This window comes from Equus asinus, chromosome 28, assembly GCF_041296235.1.
Source record: "Equus asinus isolate D_3611 breed Donkey chromosome 28, EquAss-T2T_v2, whole genome shotgun sequence".
Classification (NCBI taxonomy): Eukaryota; Metazoa; Chordata; class Mammalia; order Perissodactyla; family Equidae; genus Equus; species Equus asinus.
The window spans coordinates 49,384,349-49,408,055 of NC_091817.1; the positions used below are offsets into that span (position 1 = coordinate 49,384,349).

The 23,707-nt window shown below is 49.0% G+C and overlaps 1 protein-coding gene across 16 annotated transcripts in view; it reads left to right on the forward strand.

Moving 5' to 3' along the window:
- The first annotated feature begins 3,888 nt into the window (after positions 1-3,888).
- The window catches only part of BANP (BTG3 associated nuclear protein), a 119,545-nt gene continuing 99,726 nt past the window's right edge, over positions 3,889-23,707 (forward strand). For 11 of the 16 annotated variants that reach the window (XR_011498921.1, XR_011498917.1, XR_011498920.1 and 8 more), the window contains exon 1: positions 3,891-4,013. The gene's annotated coding sequence lies outside the window, so the exon portion shown is untranslated. Of the gene's footprint in view, positions 4,014-11,278; positions 11,400-23,707 lie in introns of all 16 variants that reach the window. The other 5 variants (XR_011498923.1, XM_044760783.2, XM_044760785.2 and 2 more) reach the window with 2 other exon arrangements.

Consider the following 23,707-nt stretch of genomic DNA (forward strand, 5'->3'; position numbering starts at 1 on the left):
TATGTGTGGGCTCTCTGTTCTTCTCCATTGATCTATACACCTGTTTTTATGCCAACACCGTTTTGTTTTCATTACTATAGCTTTGTAGTACAGCTTGAAATCAGGGATTTTGATGCCTCCAGCTTTGTTCTTTCTCGGGATTGCTTTGGCTATTCAGGGTCTCTTGTGATTCCATACAAATTTTAGGATTGTTTTTTCTATTTCTGTGGAAAATGACATTGGAGTTTTGATAAGGATTGTGATGAATCCGTAGATGGCTTTGAATAGTGTGAACATTTTAAGAGTATTACTTCTTCCAGTCCATGAGGATGGACTGTCTTTCCGTTTATTTGTGTCTTCTTCAGTTTCTTTCATCAATGACACAGTTTTCAGTGTACAGGTCTTTTACTTTTTTGGTCAAATTTATTCTTCAGTATTTTCTTATTTTGATGCTGTTGTGAATGGGGTTATTTTTTCCCTTCTTTTTCAGACAGTTCCTCGTTAGTGTATGGAAACAACTGATTTTGGTATGCTTGTTTTGCATCCTGCAACTTTCCTGAATCCATTTATTAGTTCTAACAGTTTTTGGGTGGAGTTTTTAGGGTTTTCTATGTACAAGATCAGGTTGTCTGAAAACAGAGACAATTTAACTTCTTTCTTTCTGATTTAGGTGCCTTTTCTTTTTCTCGACTCATTGTTCTGGCTGGGACTTCCAGTACCATGCTGAACAGAAGTGGCAAGAGTGGGCATTTTGTCTTGTTCCTGGTCTTAGAGAAAAAGCTTTTCACCTTTCTGTTGCGTGTTAACTGTGGCCTTGCCACGTATGGCCTTCATTATGTTGAGCTTTGTTCCTCCTATACCCTATTTGTTGAGGGTTTTTATCATGGAGGATGCTGAATTTTGTCAAACGCTTTTTCTGCATCTATTGAGATGACCATGTGATTTCTATCCTTCATTTTGTTAATGTGGTGTAGCACATCATGGACGGGTGTCTCCCTCTGGGTCCCCGGGTGGGCAGGACTGCTCCTGGTGCTGGCGGTAGGACCAAGGCCAAAGGGAGCTGTAGGCGAGTCCACGTGTGGATGGGCCTGATTCTGGGTCTGTAGCTGAGACCAAGGTCAGGGAGTCAGCCACCTGGGTACAGGCCAACTCAAATGACCCTGTTTGGTCTTGGGCTCTGCCAGGGTTTCACAGTCTGCTACCTGGATCCCAAAGTTCCCACAAAGGGACTTCTGTCTGTGGATGGCTACCTGATTATTGTTGCTGAGGCGGGATATGATAGGGGACCTCCTATTCTGCTTTGTTGATGACATTACTTCCTGATCCTTAAACCTCTGGATGGCCCAGAACGTGTGGCTGTGGGCTGTCTCAGCTCTGGGCAGAAACCACGCCAGGGGAGATGGGGCTCCAGTGAGTGCTGGGGGCTGCTTCTTCTCATTTTCCCTGAATTATCCTATGAGCTCCATATCTAGGACCCCAGTTCACCCCCAAACCTGATCTCTTCCCAGCAGGTACCAGGAACCCATTAGTGCCCCCGTGTGAAGCAGAAAGAGGTGTCCCGGGGTCGGGGAGGAAGTACAGAAGAGTTACAGAAGAGGCCCCCTTGGGTGGACCAACTACAACTGGCACTGTTCAGGGCAGTCTCCACAGCCGTGGGTGGCAGCCAGCAGCTGGTGGTGCGCAGGGTTCCCCATCGCAGGGAATGGGGCTTCCATTCACAGGGTTTTACACAATTACAGGCCAGACTGCATCCCACACGCCCCCTCCCTTACTCCTCAGTATCAGATTCAGAGGCAAATCCTGCTGATTTCACCCCTTGGAATCTCTTGATTCAGTCCACTTCTCTGCATCTCAGTCTCTGCTGTGACCGCCCTAGTCCAGGCTTCCATCCTCTCCTGCCTGGACCCCTGCCACAGCCTCAAGTGGGGGACCCAAATCCTCTCAGCCCCCCTCCTGCCACCCCCAATTTATTTGCCAGCACTCCAGCCAGAGTGACTTTTGAAAATGCAACTCTGATCATATACACCCTTGCCCCAAACCTTGTAAAGGCTTTCCATTATTTGAGGATCAAGACAAAATTTGTCGCTTGGCCAGTAAAGCCCTGCATAGCCCACATCCCGTCACATCTTACAACCTTCCTCCTCAAAGTTCTGGCACTACTATAGCTGTGTGACCCTGGGTGTTTGGTTAACTTCTCTGAACTTCACGTTCTGCAAAGAATAGAGAGCACAATAAGAGGTGCCTGGCTCAAGGTGTGGTAACTCAACACATAGTAACACGATCATTTCCTGAGTCAGACCCTCGCCAAACTCTACTTCATGGAATCTTCCCAGCATCCCATGAGCTGTGAGTTGGAGCCAGTTTCCCTGCTGGGCAGGAAGGAGCAGGCAAAGCCACAACGGAAAGGGGGCTCAGACGAGGCCTGTGTGACATTTGGAAATGATATGAATGTCACTCTATGTTTATCTGCTTTCTAGTTGGATATTCATGTACTTATGTTAAGACTTCTTGCATAGTTATGTGTAGATTTGGCCATGATTGAGGCAGAGGTGGGGCTTGAAGGCATGGCTCTCTAGAATTTTCCTGTCCCCAGGGTTTTCTCTCAGGATTGTGTGGTCAGCTTCTGCAATCCTTTTCCCCACTGAGTGGACACTAGGTCAAGGTGTTTTGGATTCCGTACCCCACTTCTGTCTCTTTCCAGCCATGTGACCTTGCTGAACAATTTTCCCAATATCTTTGGATTGCGCATCTCTAAACAGGACAGAGCTCATTGCACTATCAGCATCTTTTCCAGCGTTGATCTGCTTCTTTGGAATTTCTTTAAGGCACTTTTCCTGCAGAAGAATTCAGTCACCGGCCTCTGCAGAACCCCAGGTGTTAATCCTGGAAGAGACCCTAACTCAACAAGGTTGCCCAAGGTCGCACAGCTGGTACTGCCCTCAATCAGGTTTTCATTGCCAGGGAAGGGAAGTAGGCAGGAGACTCTCAGGAAAGCGTTTTCTTTTCCACATGAAAACAGCTCTCTCGTTTTGTTTGGATGATCTTTGTAAACAACTCGGAAAATAGAGGAGAGAACGTATAAAAAAGAAAAATGAAAAGCAATGGTAATCCCAGCAAACAGATAGATAAGCAGGAATAAAGTTTCTGGAAATTGACTACAGTTGCGGAATTTTTTCCTACCAGAACCCACAAACGCACGTTTATGCTATACAAATACAATGTAACCACATTCATATTATGTTTATATTCATGTATAATATAGCTAATACATTACATATATACATATTATATATAACGTATTCATTACATGTAAAATGCATAGACATATAATTTATGTATATTGTTTCCACTCGCGTGCACTCGAGATTGTATATACAGACGCTGGGGAATCCTGAGCGCCAGCAACATTTGGGGGAACTGAGCCGGAGCACGGGACGGACCCAGCAGCCTGGAGCATCTGAACTACAAGTCCCAGCGGCCCACGGCTCGCGTGCGCGGGGTAGGTGACCGGAGTGCGGAGAGACTACAAGTACCGGCGGGCATGGCGCAAACGCAGGGACTACAAGTCACAAGATGCACTGCTCACGGTTCGCGCAGGGCCCTCCGGGATATGTAGTCGTCTGGGGGGGTAGCTAACTCCTATTCATTCAGCCTCAAAGAAAATGCAAATTCTTCCAACGGTCCACCTATGCGGCTTCTCATGGGGCTGTCGAGGAGACTGAGTGCACGATGGGGTAGTCAAAACTGCGCACCGCCCAAACTGTGGCGCAGGAGAACGACGCATGCGCATGATAGGCGGTCGTCGGCGCGGGCGAAGGGCGCGCAGGAGGCTTCGAGGGGCAAGCCCCGCCCCTCGCCCCGCCCCGCCCCGCGCCCGGCGCGTCCCACCCGGGGAGCCTGCGCAGACGGGGCGGGGCGGAGGGCCGCGGGGAGGGACTCGTGGCGCCTGCGCAGAGCGGCGGCTTCTCTCGCGAGGACGGACGCCATTATCGCATCTCCCCGACAAACACCACGAGAATTCCGCAGCCCACACGGTAATTGCAGCTCCCGCAGCCGGTCGCGTCTCCACCTCCCCCTTCCCGCGGGGCGAGAGCGAGAGCGAGATCTCCCCTCCTCCCTCCTCCCTGCGCCCTCCTCCGGCCGCCGCGCCCGTCGCCCCCGCCCGCGACGCCTTGCCCGGCCCGCCGGCCGCCCGCCGCCCCCTCGGCCCCCTCAACCCCCGGCCCCGCCGTCCCCTCGGCCCTCTCCGCGCCCTCGGGCCCGGCCTCGCCCCCTCAGCCCCTCCGGACCTGCCCGCGTTCCTGCGTCCCCGCCGGCCCTCGGACCTGTCAGCCCTCCGGGCCAGCCTAGTTCCTGCCGGCCGTCCTCAGCGCCCTCGTCCCCTCAGTCTCCCGCCTCCCGGCCCCGTCCGCCGCCCGGGCTCCGCGTCTTCAGAAGAGGGTGGCGTCCCGGCTGCCAGCCCACTCCCGCAGCCGCGCGGGCGGGGCCGGCTCCCGAGTCCCGCGCAGGACGCCCGCGGCGGGGCGTGGGCCGGGGGCGCCTGGCTGCGCAGCCGGGAGACCAGGAAGGCGCGGGGGCGTCCGCGGGGCCGTGGCCCGTCAGGCCGCCGGGAGCAGCCGGAGCCCCCGCTGGCGGGCGTCCCGACTCCGTGCCGTGTCCGCGGCTGCGTCCCTGCGGAAGGGGCTGTAGTATCTGGCCCTGAGGCGTCTTCCCCCCCGGGCCGCGGAGGAGGCTGCCCGTGCCCCCGTGGGCGCGCGCCGGGCCGGGCCGGGAGGCGGGTCAGCCTCGGGTCAGAGTCCGAGCGCGGGGCGGGTCGCCTGTCGCAGGCCCCGGCGCCGCGGCCGGCTCCGAAGCGGCCTGGTGACGAGGGGCGTGGGAACGGAAGTCCGGGAGACGGGGCGGTAACGGGCTGGGCGGCGGGCCCCGGAGAGCGAGGGCGCGTGACGTCAGAACGCGGGTGGTGTCGCTGACGTCCTGCCGTGGGGACAACCCTGGGGACAGTGTGTGGTGCGCCGCCGGCAGCGCCCGTCGCTGTCTTCAGCTGCGTTTCCCGTCCGTCCTGCAGTTGAGTGAGGGTGTGTCCCGGGAGGAGGCTTCTGTCGCCGGGGGCTCTGACTTAAGGAGCGCTGCGCTTGGGGGGCGCGTGCTCTCACGGTCCGGGGCTGCGGGGACGTGAGCTCCGCCTGCTGGGTCTGCCATCGGCGTTGCAAAGGAGCGTCCAGCGAGGTGTCCGTGCAGCGCGAGCCGCGGTCCCCGTGCGCCTACGGTCCCTCCCCGGGGACTTTGGTCTCTGTAGTTTGCTCAGGAGGTTCTCCGTAGCCCCAAGTGAGAAGCGGCTGTCTTAGGAATCTTAGGCGTCCCTGACTTTCCGTTGGGACGGGATGGTTTAGCTCTTCCTGTCGCATCGCGCTCCCTTATCCCGACGTCACTAAGTTCGGTTAACTCGGTTGTCATCGCTGTGCGAGTGCTGCTCGCTTCGCAGCCGGGGACGCCTTTCCCTTCTTCACAGCGCTGCTTCTCTGTTGTTGGTAACGGTCTTGCGTTTACTGCCCCCATCGGCTCCCTACGTTGTTTTGCATTCTCGAGGATGGTGTCGGGTCCCGCCGCCCCGTCCTCTCTCTCCAGGCTGGATTGATTGTCCTGATACTTTCCCTTCTTAGACGTCTGCGTTGTTCAGGACTCCGTGTCTCAATCTTGGCTTTCTTCATCGTTTCAGTGAGACCCTTCTGCCAAGTAGCCTTCTTCTTTTTGGGTGACTCCTTAGGGTCCTCTTTGGTTTCAGGACATTCCCAGAGTGTCAGAGGATGGGGAGTGCATTGCAAATGCTCTTTGACTCGGGGCTCGTCCTTCAGCCCTGGGGAATTCTCTCGTATCATTTATTTGAGAATTTCTCCCACTTTGCTTTTACTCTTCTCACTTTGGAGTTCCTGTTAGTTTGGCAGTGGACATCGTGGGTTGACCCCGCAAATTCCTTGTCTTGATCTTCTTCCTGTTGACCCCCTGAGTCTCTTGTCTTTATCTTCTTCCTGTGTCATTTTATTCTCATTTCTGGGAGAGGGCGTCAATTTATCTTCCAATCCTATTTTAAGGTTTTTATTTCTACAATCGAAATTTTAATTTCCAAGAGCTTATTTTTTTTTTTTTTTTTTTGTAGAAACACTGTTTTGTGAATACACCCATTGTCTCCTTGACTCTGAGGATACTAATAAGGATTTTCTTCAGTTCTCGTTCTCTGATTTCTGGTTTCCTCTAGTGTCACTGTTGTTTTCTTTTTGAAAATAGTGGTTTCTTGCTTTGTATAGCAGGTACTCCTCAAATATTCCTTTTTTTTTTTTCTGAGGAAGATTAGCCTTGAGCTAACATCCATGCGCATCTTCCCCTACTTTATATGTGGGACGCCTACCACAGCATGGCGTGCCAACCGTTGCCGTGTCCACACCCAGCATCTGAATCGGCCAGCCCTGGGTTGCCGAAGTGGAACGTGCGCACTTAACCGCTGCGCCACCGGGCCAGCCCCTACTTAAGTATTGTTCATTGTTGTCTGAGGCAAGAGGAAGTGGGCAGAGAGCTCTGAGTCTGGGGCTGCTTTTGAAAATGTGTGGGTTTCCCTTCGGGTGATTGGGAGCTTTACTGTGCTGGGGCCTCAAATGCCACATCGCAGAGAGATTTTCTCTGGGCCTTTCAACCTAAGGAAGACCCTTTTGGTTGGGGGCTGCTCCACTTGGTCTAGGAAGGGCCCTCGTACAGCTCTTCTGTCCTGATGACTTCCCTGTGCAGGCTCGGCTCTCGCCCTCTGCTGAGGGTTCCTGTCTGCTCAGGCTTAGAGCCCTCCTTTAGGTGCACCCACTCCTCTGTGCTCCAGGTTGCTGTTTCCTTTGCTCTCCTTAGAGCCTCTTAGTCTGCTAGAAATTTGTGAAAGCTCTCGCCTGCTGTCTTGTTTCCTTTCTTGTGGGTTTATTATATGCTATTAAAAATCATTTTAATGGGATGAGTGGCGATCACCTGTGTGGCCTGTCGCTCACTGTGAGCAAGAATTCCGGAGCCCGTTCTCATCATTCTGCTGTCCTGCCTCCCGGTGGCCTTGGTGATGGACGCCCACCATCAGTGGGACAGACGGCCAGATCATCATCCCCTGGCCATCTCCACATTGCAATGTGGGCTGATGGCGTGCGTTCCTGCTCGAGGTTCTTCTGGCTCCACAGCCTGGAGGGGCGCCAGGCTCAGCTGGGGAAGGCCAACCATGGACACGTGTTGTAGTGAAGATTTTGATTGCAGTACGAAGATAGCAGCTCAGAGTGCCGAAGTTTAAGGAATGCCTCTAGTTAAGCAGTGATTACTGTATTTGAAGTGTAGTCTTGATGTGTTTTAGTCGACTGTTCTTTGAAAATTGTGCACAGTGAAATGGGTGAGCTGCGTTTGCCAGGGCTTTGCTGGTAAAGTGGTCCATGGACATCGTCATTGCCATCACTGGGTGTTTGAGAGAAATGCAGACTCTCAGGCTCTCAGACGTATAGAATCAGAATCTGCAGCTTTGTAAACTTTTAATTTTGTAGTAATTTTGGACTTACAGAAAAGTTGCAAAAATAGTTCGGAGAGTTTCCCTATTTCCTTCATCCACTTCCTTTAATGCTGACATCTTACATAATCAGATGTCCTTATAAAAATCAAAAAGGTAACGTTGGCACAGATCTGTTAACTAAATTACAGACCTCTTTGAACTCATCAGTTTTCCACTAACGTCATTTTTCTGTTTCAGGATCTAATCCAGGATCACACTCTATTTAGTTGTTGTGTTTCCTTAAGTCTCCTCCAATCTGTGATATTTGCATAGCCCCAAACTATCTCCCCCAAGATATTTATAAATTACAAAGGGAAAAATAGTAGCTGCTCCCTGGAAAACCCGGCCGATAGCACCTTGACATCACCGGTAATAAGACAGATCACGTCATGAACTCTGATATGATGCGCTGAGACAAAAATGTGTCCCTGTAGTCTAATCATGAGAAAACCCAAATTCAGGGACATTCACCAAAATCCTGACCACTGTTCCCCAAAAGTGTCCAGGTCTTGAAAGACAAGGAGAGACTCAGAATTTGTATTTAAAAAGATTGCCGGGTGCAGCATATGCACTTTGATACTGAAGAAATACTTCCTGTGCTAGATGGCCGCCAAGGAAATAAGAGATAAAGAACCACCAGCTTGTTTTGTGGTTGGTAAGTGGGTGTTTCAGGCACAGGTTCTGGATGAGTTTGCGTTAGTGGTTTATTGATAACACCTGTTATAGCTTATTAGTTTTCCTTATGATCTGCGTCTACACTGTATAAATCCTGAAAGCTTTAGCTGTACAGTTAGGAATATTACATGACAGTGCAAGACTAACTTTAAACGTCTATGCAGCCGTACCACTTTAGCTTTTTAACTCTGGAAACAATAAACATTTTCTCGTTTTAAGGGGAAGACTTCTTGGGGAAAACACACATTAAGGGTCTCAGTGAGAATGTGTCAGGTAAATGCAAAGTCTTCCCTGGACCAGAAGTAAAGAAAGGTCATTCTTGGATTCTCTGACTTCACATATATGATGGTCACAAGAAAATCACATACTGAATTGTTCACTGGAAGTGCTCTGATCCATTCTGGAATGTTCACCTTTGGGAGGTGAGGAGATTTAGGGAATTTGAGAGCAAGTATTGAGTGGGAGCACATGCTACGCTTGTTTTCTTGTTGGTGGACAGTACCTGGAGCTTATTTAGCTCATCACAGAAGAATCGAGTCATGGATAGCAGTCACCCCTGCCTTTCAGAGTAGCGTAAAAATACTTAACCCTTAGGTTTCCATGTTGTGTGGGTTCCGAAACCAGTTAAAAATGAGCGCTTTAGCTAATCATCTCATTTTGTGCCCTCTACCTTGCCTTTGGCTCTGTCCATTTGCTGGCCTGCCTCGTCGGAAGAGAGGGTGTCTGTCCTCAGTTCTAGAGGGCAGGGAGCAGGAGGGCTGCTCAGCCCCTCATCTCATCCGCCCAGTGCAGTGGTGAGCTGTGGCGTCCTCATCGTAGTGCTCCAGAGTAAGCCTCTAAGAGGAAGCGGGACTTGGAATCCGCCCCCGGAGCCTCCCATTGAACTAAAATGTGATGGAAACATTCACTTCTTAAGCCACAATTAACATGCCCCAAGCATTGTGAAGTCACAGGAAATTGATTCCCATTTTGAGTTAACGTCTCTCTATCTTTCAGGGCTTCTCAAAGTCAAAAACTGTCCAATTTGATTAAATGTTTTGGACCATCTACCTCCATGGTGGGGTGGATGGTAAGATTCGCTTTGTCCCTGTAAGGAGCCTCACATTGGGGAGGGGGAATGGTGGTGTGAGTGACGGGGTTCCCCAGACAGGTAACCCACAAGGTCCCATTGCTTACAGCGCATAGGCAATGGAAGAATAAAATCCACCAGGAAAGGCCAGAGAAGATGAGATGAGAGTGGGTCAATTAAATCTCTGAAAAAGCAGATGGCACAGTTGAAAGCCTGTGGAAATTGACTTCCACTTTCTTACCCTAAGTTGTTTTGTATTAGCCCTTAAAATAGTTGAGCTTAAGTAAGGCCCTGAAAGTGAAAGTGAGTCGCAGAATGGCCTGGGCAGGGATGGAGGCCTGGCTGGGTGGCGAGAATGCCGGCAGGAAACCTGGGACGTCATTGAGCCAATGAGGCGGGGCCCTCAGTGACTGTGGGTGGACCTCTGTACTGACAAACCTCTTAGTAATAAAGATTTACATTCTGTGCTTCAAAAAATTCTGTTGAGCCAATGAGGCGGGGCCCTCAGTGACTGTGGGTGGACCTCTGTACTGACAAACCTCTTAGTAATAAAGATTTACATTCTGTGCTTCAAAGAATTCTGTTTGTGTCTCTAGTGATTTTTCCTTTTTCCTCAAGGTGGGGAATCTTCAAATGACTTGAAGCAAAACTTAACCTTTCTGAACTAGAAATGGGTTTGGATAAAACTGGCAGTGAAAACTTGCTATGTGTGCTGCTGGCATTTCCTCGTTGCTGTGAACTACACGTCTCCTGAATGTGGCAGGGAGCACAGGCGTGTTACTCTTACTAGACGTGACAGGGAAGGACTCAGGCTTCGGTTCCTGCTGCCACCTTGAAGTGCAGCCCTACAGTCCCTTTGGTAGGTAGATAGCCAGGACTGACCGGTCTGCTGCCACGCCATCCTGCTGTGAAGTCTCCTCGGTGCGAGCCGGGGATCGGCCTCGGGAGCAAAGTGCTGCATTTTATGCCCAGAACTCTTCCCTGCAGATGCCAAGCAATTCGCACCCCACGTGTTTTTAGACTGAATATGATGGAGAACTCTAGGTGTCCTCTTTATCAGCTAAAAGTTGCTGCAGCTGTCAGTAGGCAAACAATTTGCAATTAATTGGCCCTCTGGTTTTCAAATTAAACATTTTATGGATTTTTAAGATTTGTGGGGTTCGACTAATTTCACATTTTCTGCCAAGTGAGAGTTTAATATTTATTATGTTATTTTAAATTTGTATAATTTAAATTTGTATAATTCAAGTTTGTATAAAAACAATCATGCTATGTTAGGGAGGAGAAATGAAGCTGAGGGATGCAATAAGATGAAAGCAAACATATACTGCATGGGGCTCCCTCCACGCATAGCTGGTAATAAAAATTCAGTCTGACTTGCTTCGGGGGTTCTCCTGGGGATCGTTCAAGAGCTCGGTACGCCTGCTTTGCCTCAGTGGGATTTCTGTGGATCCGCTATAATCTGAAACAGCACTCGCTCCTTACAGCTAACAGTAGAGCAAGAAGAGCCACCCAGACCTGGTGGCAACTGAAGGGTGCTGCAATAGCGCAGGCGCCTCCCGGAGGTCAAGGTTACTGTTCTTCAGTGATGGTTCCCAATTGTTTTATCCCTCAATCTCAAGGCACTTTTCAAGATTCTAACGATGCCATGGATGTCATTAAACAGTAGGGCAGAAGTCAACAAACCTTTTCTGTAAAGGGCTAGACAAATGAATATTTTTGGCTTTGGGGTCTCTGTCACAACCGCTCAGCTCTGCCCTAGGAGAGAGGAAGCCGGCATGGGCATGGCTGCGTTCCAATAAAACTTACCTGCAAAAGATGACAGCTGGCCAGATTTGGCCCTCAGGCCATAGTTTGAATCCCCAGGCTCTGGACTAAGGTTCTAATGCAAGTTGGAGAAAGAAGTCAAGGTTGGGAGTTGAGCAGCAGTAAGATCTTGGTAAGGAGCACTTCAGCTGCTGCCAAGCACTGTTCAGAGTGCTGTCCTCGTTTTACAGATCGCTCTGACCGTCTCCTCCAGCGCCCGTGGTCTTCACTGCTGACTTCGAGAGTTTGGGGCCATCTGGAGGAATCCACTGAAACATCTCAGTTATCTGGTGAAGGCACTGAGAGTTATAGGTCAGAAACTTTTAGTTTATTTTGGGACAATCTACTTGTGAAGGAAATGTCAGTGGCAGCCTATCAGAAGTATAATTAGCGTTGACAAAGTCCCCTCCCAATGAGAATGCTTCTCTCCATCCTCACTGCCTTTCTTTGGAGAAAAACCCTCAACGTCTCTTTATAGGAATTGGGTTTTTTCAGTTGCAAGAGTAGTACAAAGAAGTATGGTATGGTCTCCTAGATTTCAGATGTTAATATTTTATATTTGCTGTATCCTCTCTAAAACTGTGTATGAATTTGTGTGTATATATAAGGTTTTTTTTCCCTGAACCGTTTTAAGATATGATGATCATTTACCCTTAAATACTTAAGTGGCTATTTCCTACAAACAAGGACATTTTACATATAACAAGGACATTGTATAACCACAGTACAATTATCAAAATTAGGAATTTATCATTGATGCAGCTCTATCATCTAAACAAAAGATCTAATTCAGATTTTACTAAATATGCCAATAATGTCTTTTATTGCAAGAGAAAAAGGGGACTCCTTTATGAACTTTGATGGATATATTTTTCTGCAAGAATATTTATCCTGACCTACATAATCATAAATTAGGCACCATATTCCTTACAAACTACAAATTTAGTGAAATCAAAAGTCTGCAAATTTATGGTTGACAGAAATCACTTTGAATAACCATTTCCTTCTGCCATTCTGTTTGCGAGAGGAGTAGGAAAGACTGTTTCAGTAAAGTTCAGAGGCAAATGCCCAGCTGTTTTTAAAGTCTACCTAGATCATTAGTTGCAAGTGTAAATGCAGTGGGATTAGAATGTGCTAGAATCGTGGGTCAGAAATGAGTATGACCTGACATGGTGTCATTTGCTAGATTTCTTATAAAAAAACAAAAAAGGTTAAATGATCTAAGTTTCCTCTCTAGTATACACAATCCTGTTGGGCTATGGTAAGGGTTATTTTCCAGGGGTTTCTGCTAGACCCATTTATTTATCAAAGTAGTCTAAATATTTTGGGTTACTGAATTAAAATTTGTCCACCCTGAAAGTCAGGTTGTTATTGGACTAAGATGAAAAAAACGTTTCTGAGATGAAGGTAAATGTATGAAACATATTTCTTTAGTCAAAGTAAATTGTTTTAGTGTAGCAAATAGATTTTCTTAAAATTTAAAAATAAGTTCAATTTGGATTAATTTAGAGTGTAGCCAACAGCCCCTTGCCCCTACATGGCTGTCACTGTCTAAGTTTGTGCGTGGAGCTCTGGTTTCCTTGGCACACCCTGTCTTGTTCCCCCACTGTGGTCTTGATCAGAGCTCTGCACTACATGTAGCAGCTCTTCAGACGTTTCTGTGTCAGGCTTAAAAGCCTTTCCAAACAAGGCGTCTCAGAGCTTGGCTGCTAGTAGAGTTGTCTATGTTGTGTGGGCTGGTGGTGAAAGGAGAGAGTTTGGGCCAGAGACCCCAGACCACTATGTCCTGCCTGCTTGGCTTTGGGCAGACTATTCAGTGTCCCCTCAGAGTGAAGGGCAACTGTCACCCTGCCTTCCGGGGCGGAGCGGGGCGCAGATCTGAGCATGTGTGTTCGCCAGCTTCTGACTTTATGCTTTTTAACTCGCTGCAGACCTTGGCCGATGAGCAACTTGCAATTCAGGAGTTCTCATCAGATTTCAGACAGGCTTCCTGGTATTCTTCAGCATTTATTGGAGGGCGTTCTAGTTTGATTAAGACACTTGACTATTAACGTGGCTTTTAAAAAGTTAAAATATCTTTTATAGATATGCTTTCCATGGACATTTTGATTGCATGACCTCTCTGTCAGTCTTAGATCTGATCCAGTAACTTTTGCATTCCAAGTGCAGTTTCTAATCTCTTGGTTATTGTTTTCCATGACTAAGTTTTGATTACACATCGAGAACTATGATCTTGAGTAAAATGGGCCAAGACATCCTATCTAGTACCAAGACCATAAGCTTGGATCCTTGGCCTGCACAATGATGGTGGCACAGGCTGTGTCTGCCACCAGCCAGCTCACGGGGGTCAGCCAGCATCTTCAGCAAGACCTTAGCAGGCCTGCTTAGACTTTCTGTTCTAGCTCATTTTAACTGGTTCCCCTTGTTTATCGGCCCTGTCTCTGAGAGGTGCGCTTGCCTGACATCTCTTGTGTGGGTCAGAAACCTCTGGGATGATCCCTGCATCTGCCATCTGTCATTGTTACTTGTGTTATGACTGCTCAATTGGGAGTTAATTTTCTTTTGTTTTTATGTTGCCTGGTTAGGATTGCAAATTCCCGTAACATTTTGGCACATGCTAGTTGTTTTGTTTGGTTTCCGTGACGTTGTGAGGTGGAAAAAGGAGATTAGGACCATCCTCCTGGACTGCTGTCCACCCTCCTCCGCAAGCTTTGCAGTCCTGGGAATAAACAGGAGGGGCAGAAGGGTGATTAAAGGATTTCAGTTTCTGGAGGGAGCTGGAAGACAGATGGGTATGCAGACCCAAACTCCGGGGGAGGAAAAGAGAACAGGAGAGAACACACGGGGGTGGAGAACACGGGGGCTAGTTAACACAAAACGAGTTACGGGGGAGCGCGCTCTGCTGCCTCCCCACCCCCACTCCCTTTTCTTCACTGCTCTCTGGTCTCATATTCTCTTGATAAATATTCGTGATGCCTGTTTCAGATGAGGGGAGTGTTAGGGATATAAAATGGGGACACACCTACATCACAGGTTTGAAGATTAAATGAGATGATGCTTAATATAGTGCTTAGGAGTCAGTAAATGGTAACTATGGTAATTGTTATCATCATCAACTTTGCCTGTTCTTTTAATCTTTGTCAACCTCACGTGATGCTGATTTAAATTTGCACACAGTCAGAATTTTGTCTGTAATAAACTTACATCATAGAATCTTAGAAATTTAGAACTGGACAGAAGCTTAGAGGTGTTTAAATTAGTTCAACCTGCTAATTAAAAGCTTGGCCATGGTTGTAAAGTAAACACTTGTTGTAAGGGCAAGGCCCCCCGACAGCTGTGTGCTCCTCCTATGAGGACTCTGCCAGCACAGCGTGCGAGCCCACGCTCTGTGTGGGACCCCGCAGACCCCTCCCCGCAGCTGTCCTGGATAGCCTCTAGGTTTCAGACACCCTCTTGTTCTCTCCAGGGAAGCGCCTCTTCTCTCACGCTTTTTATTGTAAATTGTGATAGATTCTGTTACTATACAGTGTTGTAATTTTGTGTATTATTTGTTTTTCAGTGATACTTTATTGAGAATTTTAAATTCTATTAGATGGTTTTAGACAATTTGCACTATTGAGTATGAATTCTTAGAATCTTAGGGCCAAGATTTCTTATTCGCACATATGTCAGTGGGAAAATGACTTGAAAAAGTTTTAATTTTACCTTCAGTATCTGAGTGTAAAATGAGCTATAGTTAGATTTAGGTATATAATCATCAAAATCAAGATAATGTCTCTTTGAAACATAGCTTTCTTCTGTAGAGGTACAAAAATGACCTCTGTCATCTAATTCCTTTTCACGTCTCTGAACGTTTTCTGTTTGAACTGTAAAAAATAGAAGCACAAGCGCAGGGAAGGGTAGCCGAGGGCCAGGGGTGGTTTCCAAGTATTTAATGCTTTTTTGACTTTTTCTAACGAGAAGATGATTAGAACCAAAATCTCGGCTGCTCTTGCAGCTGGAGTGAAAGCGGGGTCAGGCCAGGGACTCAACGTGCTAGTTTCAGGATTATTTGTGCTTGCAGGAGCATTGGAACCTCGAGGGCATGCCTTTATTCACTCAGCAAGCGCTCATGGACGGTCCTGTGTCCACTGGGGACCAGCGCATAGAGCAGTGGTTTTTACATTAAGGTGCAGTCGACTTTCAGCCACTGGGGGAGCTGTCACAGCCCCAGAGCAGCCGTAGCCAGTATGCAGACAGCTGGGCGTGGCTGTGTTCCAATAAAACCTTCTTTGTGGACGCTGAAAGTGGAGTTTCCTAGATTTTCACGTCACAGCATATTGTTGTTCTTCTGATTTGGCTCATAGGCTGTACAAAAACAGGTCGGGGGCTGGATTTGGCCCATGGGGCCATAGTGGCCTAGAATACATTTGTCGAGTGAATGAATAAAATGAGGTCATATATAACGTGGCGGGGCAGTGCCAGGTGGAGAAAGGCTTGACACGTGAATCGAGGAGTTTAGACGTGTTGTGAGCAGAGGGGGCTTTGGAAGGTGCTGGGCTGGGCTCTGGGAGGATGAGCCCTCTTCAGCAGTATATACTCTGTACACTCTGGAATTTATCTACAGGATGGGTGAGGAGCATTGGCTTCCTGCCTCAACCATGTGTGGCTTTGGGAGAGACGAAGGGGCCACCCTGCCTGCCAGATCAGTGGACTCCACTTTAGGGTGTGTCACAGAGAGATGACGCCTACCACGTCCTTGGGGCTGGAGGCAGGGACTCGGTAAGAGGCCAGTTCATAGGTGACGAGGCACCTAGCAGACCAGGTGCAGTGGGAGACAGGAGGAAGAGCAAGTGTTTCTTGGAGGAGCTGGGAGATTGGTGGTATCTCCTTGAGCAGTGTTCTTAGGGAAAAGGAATTAATAGGGACATGAGATGAGTCCAGCTTTGGAAGTGCTGGAGTGGGCTTTCTTGTCACGTGGCCATAGGGTGGTTTGAAACACTGGCCTAGAGAAAGCGTTGGTGAGAGGTCAAGGCGGCGGACAGAGACTTGGGGGGATGCACACTGCCCTCCCATTGTGCTCTGTGTCCCTGGAGCACAGAAGGTGCCCGCACGGTGTCCGTCAGTTCTCCCTGTGGCTGGAGCAGCCCGCCTGAGGCGGAGCCGGGTGGATGAACTCTGTCTGCAAGGGAGGAGCTTTCGAAGGAGGGCAGAGGTCCTGGGTCAGCCCTGGAGGAAGGCACAGCAGGGCGGGCTGAGTGAAGAAGGCCGGTGTCCAAAGGCCCTGAGAGGTTGTTTACCGGGCTCATGTCTGGTCCCTTGGAGAAGAGGTGCAGTCTGCTGGCAAGTTTGGAAACCAGAGTTTTGGTTTGAGATTCAGAAGGGAGTGGGAATAGACAATGTTTGTGGACGGGCTGGGGTCAAGATTCCAGAACGTGCTCTAGGAGTTTGACACAGGAGGATTGTGATGGTAGCTGGTGGGTGGCACAGTGAAATGGAGGGTTTTATTATCTTTGTTTTTCCTAAAAATTGACTGATTTTAAACCCTTTTGTTTTAGACTGATTTGAGATTTACAGATACGTGGTGGAGATTGTACAGGTTGTTCTCGTGTCCCCGCACCCAGTTTCCTCCACTGTAGACAACGTACCTCACCAGGACCGGGGCTGGTGGCTGCCAGCCTGGAGCTCTCCACGCTCTGCTCCACTGTCCGCAGGAGCAGGGCTTACTAAATCAGTGGGTCTGTGCCCCCGCCTCCTAACTTCTCTCCTAGAGAAGTTGCTAGAAGAGTACAATGGATATTGTTGACCTTAAACACATAGCCAGTTATTTCTCCAGCGAAAATGGGTTTTTTCAAGATCAACAAAGAAGTGCGTTTCAGGGTCTTCAGCCATGGTGAGCTTCAGGCAAGTTCTGAGCAGGAGGGGAGGGGAAACCTTGCCAGAGGGAGGGGGAAGTTCGGGCTTGTAAACGCAGAGTCCGTTGGAGGGATTGAGAGTGATGTGGAGTAGCTCGTCATTGGCTGAGTTGCCGTGGTCTCTTGTTGGCGGAGCTCTTGGTCGAGAAGAGGAAGTCTTTCTTCTTCCTTTTGGGCTCAGCTATTGACATGGGGTGTGAGAGCGCCCTCTTTTGGCCTCTCGACTCTATTTTAATGATGTTTCTCTTGATTAATTTTCACAGTATATAGGTGTGTATCCTTCCTCTAAATTCATGAAGGGTTAACATTTTGCCACATTGCTTTATCCATGTTTTTATTTTATTTTTTGGGGGGAGGAAGATTGGCCCTGAGCTAACGTCTCTTGCCATTCTTCCTCCTTTTGCTCGAGGAGGAGTGTTGCTGAGCTAATATCTGTGGCAATCCTCCTCTATTTTGTGTGTGGCCCACCTCCACAGCATGGCTTGATAAGCAGTGCATAGGTCTGTGCCCAGGATCTGAACCCATGAACCTTGGGCCACCGAAGTGGAGCACATGAACTTAACTACTATGCCACTGGACTGGCCCCTTTTCTTTCTGCTTTTGAAAGTAAGTTGCAGACCTTATTTCACCACTAAATGTTTATGCACTCATGTCCGGGGAGCAAGGACATTCTTTTACATAACCACACCTAAGAAAATGAGCAGTAATCCAGAGTCACTAAAGAGACTGTCCGTATTTAAATTTCCCCTGAAATTGTTTTATGGCTGACCACCCCGCAGACCTCACTGTAGCTGGCAGGGCGCCTCAGTCTCTGTGCATCGGGAGCAGGCCTCTGCTCGTTTGTGTTGCGCCATGGGCTTTTCAAGAGCCCCGGCCAGTAGACCTGCGCCTCTGACCCCTTGCTCCTGCCTCTGTGCCCTATGACGGCCTTGGATCTCTGCCGGTTCTGGGCAGCCTTCCTTGAGCCGGAGCTGGGGAACTGCCGCAGTCTGCATTCCCCTAGCGCCTGGTCCTAGCCCTGGCTAAGCAGCAGATCTCAAGTAGATCCCAAGTGTCACTTCTTTGACGTACTCACTACATCAGTAAGCATGTGAAGGGCAGGGTTGTGCTCTCCTCCCTTGCGGTGCACGTTCAGCACAGTTCCCAGTGGCAGAGAATGTATGAATGAAGGCGGTAAGGTCACTTAGTAGTAATTGTATAGAAGAGTTTGCAGAGACTCGTTTAAATTTCGCGGAGAACTGTGAGGTAAGCTTAAGGTATTTAAGCCTACGGTCAGTTGTACATGACTGCTCCTGCAGCTTTGCAGGTGTAGTATTTTATGTTTTCAGAATAAGTACTTTACGATGTAAGCAATTTAGTAGCTACCAGGGAAGAATTAAAATGGGTGTTATATATGTAAAAACCAAAAAGTTTCATTGCAGGATATATGCAAGCTTCTGCAGTGTATTCACATTTATCTTTGGCAGTTGGTAAATCAAGTAAAGGTTGCTTTTAATTGCATTTGTGGTTGACGTTTCATAGCAGAAGTTATCTGAAATTCACTTTAACATGCATATGGGTCTCGTGCTTTCTTTCTAGAGACATAATACCTGAAAGCAGTGGTTGACAGTGTGGCCCACAGAACCCCAGGTGTGTCCTTGAGACCTTCCAGGGGATGTGTGCGGTCAAACAGTTTTCATGATGATGGTCAGGGGTCATTTGCCTCTTCTGCATGCCGACGTCTGCACTGACGGTCAGTAGTGGGAAAGCCGCTGTTCTCTGACATGGGGGGGGGCGGTGGGGTGGGCGGAGTGCACAAGGCCCCGGCTGCAGCTGTCATTGTATTCTTCACTGCCAAGCAACGAAAAAGGAGCCATTTTCACCAAGAATGTCCTGAGGAAGCAGTAAAAATCACTCATTTTATTGAATCTCAACCCTTGAGTACACGTCTAATGTCCGTGTGACAAAACAACGTGTGTGGAGAGCACTTCTGGTGGTTTCAGAGCTGGAGCGTTGCCTCCAGGACACGCCCTTCTGCAGTCATTTGAGTTGCTGGCTGGACTGGATGCTTTTTCATGGAATACCGTGAAAGAATAATTGACAAACTACAATATTTCTTACTAAATGAACAAGATTAGCCTGTCACTTGAAGGAAAGCAACTAGCACTATTGCCAGGAATAAAATTTGAGCTTGCAGGTGAAATTGGAATTTCGGAAAGCTCGTGTCTGCCACCATGAGCCTGACAGCTCCTTAATACTTGAAGACTTTTCTGCTGAGATCAGTGTTGATGTTAACGAATGTGATGCTTTTGATCATATATAATAAACAGCATTTGGAAGATCTGCACAACTCAGTGAAGCAGTGTATTCCAAATGACCCATGTGCGAAGTTACAAAATCACACCTGGGTGGAAGATCCAGTTGAAGCACAGGACAGGGCAGTGGGTTTTAAAGTCATAAAGTACAGAAAGTTCACCGATACGGCTTCAGATCCCGCACTGCAGCAAGCCTTTGGGGAGAAATAAGCGGCGTGTGGAGTTTGGCGTTGCGTTGGAGAGGAGAGTCCGCAGGCGCCTGAAAAGGCTCTGCAGGTGCCCTTCCCCTCCCAGCCGCGCTGCCGTGTGCGCCGAGCTTTCCCACGCGCCAGCCAGAGCCCCAGTCGCAGCGGACTGGAAGCCGGTGCAGATGAAGACTCCGGTTGTTTTCCATTAAGTCTGACGTTAAAGAGATTTGTGAAAATGCCAAACTATGTCCCTCTTCTTGCAAAGGTTTTGCTGCTGCTGCTGTTTGGGGAACTATAGTTATCTTTCATGAAAAATGTTTTGGATGTTAATATGTAATGTGTTAATTTTTATAATTTTTAAGTGAATAAAGAAATACTCAAACATTTCGTGTTCTAACTTCAAATGTGATAACTAGTGAGAGATAGATCTGTACAGGCACACGCTCTGGGGCCTCACTGACGTTAGGATGATAAAGGGGGTCCCGAGACGCTGATCTGTGAGCCCGGGCTCTGGGTGCTGTGGGATCGGCTTCTGCCAGCCTCTTCTCTTTCCTGCACTTGTGGTCTATATTTGAGGAGGTTCATGGGTTTGAAAAGCATGACGAACAGTGGCAAATTTAATCAAACATGTTAACCATGAGGGAAAGGACCTGCCGTCAGAGGCTAGTTTGACCTTCTTTTCCTAATTTTAAACGTAAATGTGGGGGGCTGTGTTGAAGAAGAAGCAGTGTGGCCTGGGTTGTCCTGGGAATGAGTCGAAAGCACAGGAGGAAGCCCCCTCGCTTCTCCCAGTTCCCAGTTTAGTGCCTGACCAGCCATGTGCAGTCAGATTTTCTCTCTTCCTCATTTCATTCTTTGCCTGTTCCCATTTACACCTCCCATCTCACGCTGATTCAGGGGGAAAGATAAGTAAGCCAGTCTTTTCCGCATATCTCAGTTTAGTGTACATTGGTTCCTTTGTTTACTTCAACTGGCTGTTAACTACTTATTTTATTACTACACTTAGATCCAAAAGGATTGAGTGATCTCTGGTTTCTTGGTGGTTTCCCTGTTTCTGGAGGCAGCTTTTTAACTAGGCGCTACATAGCCCCTTCCTTAAATGGGAGTGGAAATTACTGTGATTTTCCTGGGTTGTGGACTGGACATTCCTCCTCAGGTAGACCCCGAGCCTCCACCTGGAGCGGTGGTGGATGAAGGGCTGGGATGAGGAGGCGGGGCCTGCTCTAGGACCTTGGTGACAGCGGTCCTTCCCATCACCCTTGTTGGGGCCTGAGGGTCTTTTCTGCGTAATTACATTCCAAGACTTGCATTTAGGATGCCTCTCTCTCCCCCCTCTCCCCCTCTCTCCCCCTCCCTCCCTCCCTCTCCCTCCCTCTCCTTCCTTCTCTCTCTCTCTCTCTTATTTTATGGGCATTTCAAAATCTTTAAAAATTAACAAAATTAAAGATAAATGTGCAGTTCTGTGTTTCAGCTGATGAACAGCTCCTGGTGTCCGCTGCTGACAGTCGATGAGCAGCCTGCTGTATTTTCAGTTACCAACCGAATGCGTCATTCATGTGAAGTTCACAGTCATAAACTAAATATATTTGTGACTTAATTAGGGTGCAGTCCTTATTGAACTCAGAACATAGGCACAGAGAAGTTTGAAGACCTTGGTCCATGGGGTTTTTTTGGTGTGTTTTTGAGGAAAATTAGCCTTGAGCTAACATCTGCTGCCAATCCTCCTCTTTTTGCTGAGGAAGACTGGCCCTGAGCTAACACGTGTGCCCGTCTTCCTCTACTTTATATGTGGGATGCCTGCCACAGCATGGCTTGCCACATGGTACCACGTCCACACCTGGGATCTGAACAGGTGAACCCTGGGCTGCTGAAGCGGAACATGTGAACTTAACTGCTGCGCCACCGGGCCGGCCTCTGGTCCATGATTTTTAAGTAGAAATGCTCACCTTCGTAGTTGTGCAGTGGTGTGTAACTCTGTAGGGGTTCTCTCACTAGATTATCACACGAGCGTTCACTGAGTGTGCCAGGCCCTGTGCCAGGCCATGAACACAATGATGGAAATTCCTGCCCTGACGGAGCTTATCTTCTAGTGGGGTGACAGGTGCTGAGCAAAGCGAGTACTTAGCCTATGTGGTAAGTTAGACCGTAAGTGCTTTGCGCTGAAGCAGGAAAGGAGAGCAGGGAGGTGCATGCTGGTGTGCGTTTTGTCGGGCTGTAACCCAGCATCGTTGGGGCAGAGGCAGTGGGTGGCAGAGGGGCCGGCAGATGTCGGGGTGTTAGGGCCCTGAGCTGGGCGCCTGCCTGCTGAGCTGAGGGGGCCTCCTTGGAGGGTCGAGTGAGCAGCAGCAAGGACCTGAGGGGCACTGGGAGAAGTGCTGGCTGGTCCGCAGCCAGCTTCAGAGCGCCAGGTAAGCCATCTTGAGTAACAGGAAGCCTTTGGAGGGATTTGAACAGAGGGACATGGCCTGACATGTTTAACATGATCCCGGTAGCTTTTTAACTAGGTATTGGGCATAATTATGGGGCAGAGGCAGTGCAAGGAGACCCATGTGGAGGCCAGGGCATGAATCCAGACGTGAGATGACGAGGCCGGAGCTCATATAATGAGAGAATTTGCCTAGGGATTGGGTGTGAGAGAGACAAGAACCCAGAGGGACTGAAGGCTTGTGGCCTGAGCAACTGCCCGTCCCCATGAATTGAGACGGAAAGTCTGGGAGGAGCAGGTTGGTTGTGGGGTGGGTTCAGTTTGGGCATGTTGAAATTGAGACCAGGCACCCAGGGGAGATGTCCAGCAGGCCATTTGCGGCGTGGATCTGGAGTCCACATGAGATGTCTGAGTCGAAGGGTGAACCTGCGCCATCAGCACGTAGAGGGTGTTTCAGTGCAATCAGGAGGAGGTCCAGCGCCGAGCCCTGGGCTTCCATGGCTGGAGATGACGCAAACCTACAAGGACGGGGCAGCACCAGCAGAGTGAAGTCAGACCAGGGAGGAGGACGGCTGTGGAGGAGGCGGAAGTGAGGCCGGGGCGGGCGCTGAGGTGGGCAGGCTGAGCGCGGAGAGCCCCTGGACGGGGCAGTTTGGTGGGTGGAAAGCAAGAGTCTGGTTGGGCTGGGTTTAGAGAGAATGTGAGGAGAGGAAATGGAGACAGCATGGATAGGCAACTTTCTGGGGAATTGTGCTCTGAAGGGGCACCAGAGGAATGGAGATGGAGGGAGGTGGGGAAATGGCTGCAAGATATGTATTGGGAATGACCCAGGAGGCTGATGCTGAGGGACCAAGAAGGAGAGTGCTCAAGTGTGGGCCCTGGGCATGACGAGGGGTGGACAGGAGCGAGGCTGCCACAGAGGGAAGGGGAAGCCAAGTTCATGGGAACTGATGGAGAGAGATCAAGATGGGCAGCTGAACCCCAGGGAAGAAGGGACTGGAATTTGGAAGGGGAGAAGAAAGGATGATCCAGTGGTCAGGAGGATGGAAGCGTTCAGAGCAGGGACGGACGAGCAGTGGCCACAGCCTCGGGGGCGTCTGCGGGAGTGGTCATGGCTGTGGATGCACATGCATTGTGGGCTGAGAGATGGGTTTGAGGCAGGGGTGAAGAAGGTTCCTAATATTTATCAAGATTTGAGCAGTTGGCCTTGTCTGTATACTTATTACTTTGTTTTAGAAAAAACAATTTCACAGGTGATAAATAAATAATATGTGCTTATAGAAAATTCACCAATCCAGAAGGATTAAGGAGGAAGGTCAGCTCGTGTTATCTGTCCTCTCCTTCCCTCACGGGTCACCGTCAGTATGTGTCATTCCAGACCTCTGGTGTGCATTCACACACACACACACGGGATCATACCATACTGTTCTGCAGTTTTCTCTTTATGTTCCTTTCTCTGAGTCCTGTACTCTGGAGGCCTTTCCATTTGGTTCGTGTCATTAGGCCGGGCTCATGCACATTAGTGGCTGCAGCATTTCACAGCATGGGCGGCCATCACTCACTTTACTGTCCCCCTGAGACTGAGTGCTTGGCTTGTTGACTCTGGTTGGTGGCCCTTTTCTCATGGGCACCGTGGAAGCTGCTCTCTTCACAAGCCAGCTGGGGTCCTAACAAGTCACTGCTGTTAGAGACATTATTGAATATTAATCTCAGTCCAGCTGCTTTATGATGTTAAGACTGGACTATCTCCAGGACTTCTGAGAAACGGCAAATTTAACTTGCCAAAATGGCAACCGCATGTATTGCTGTGTTCCAGTTT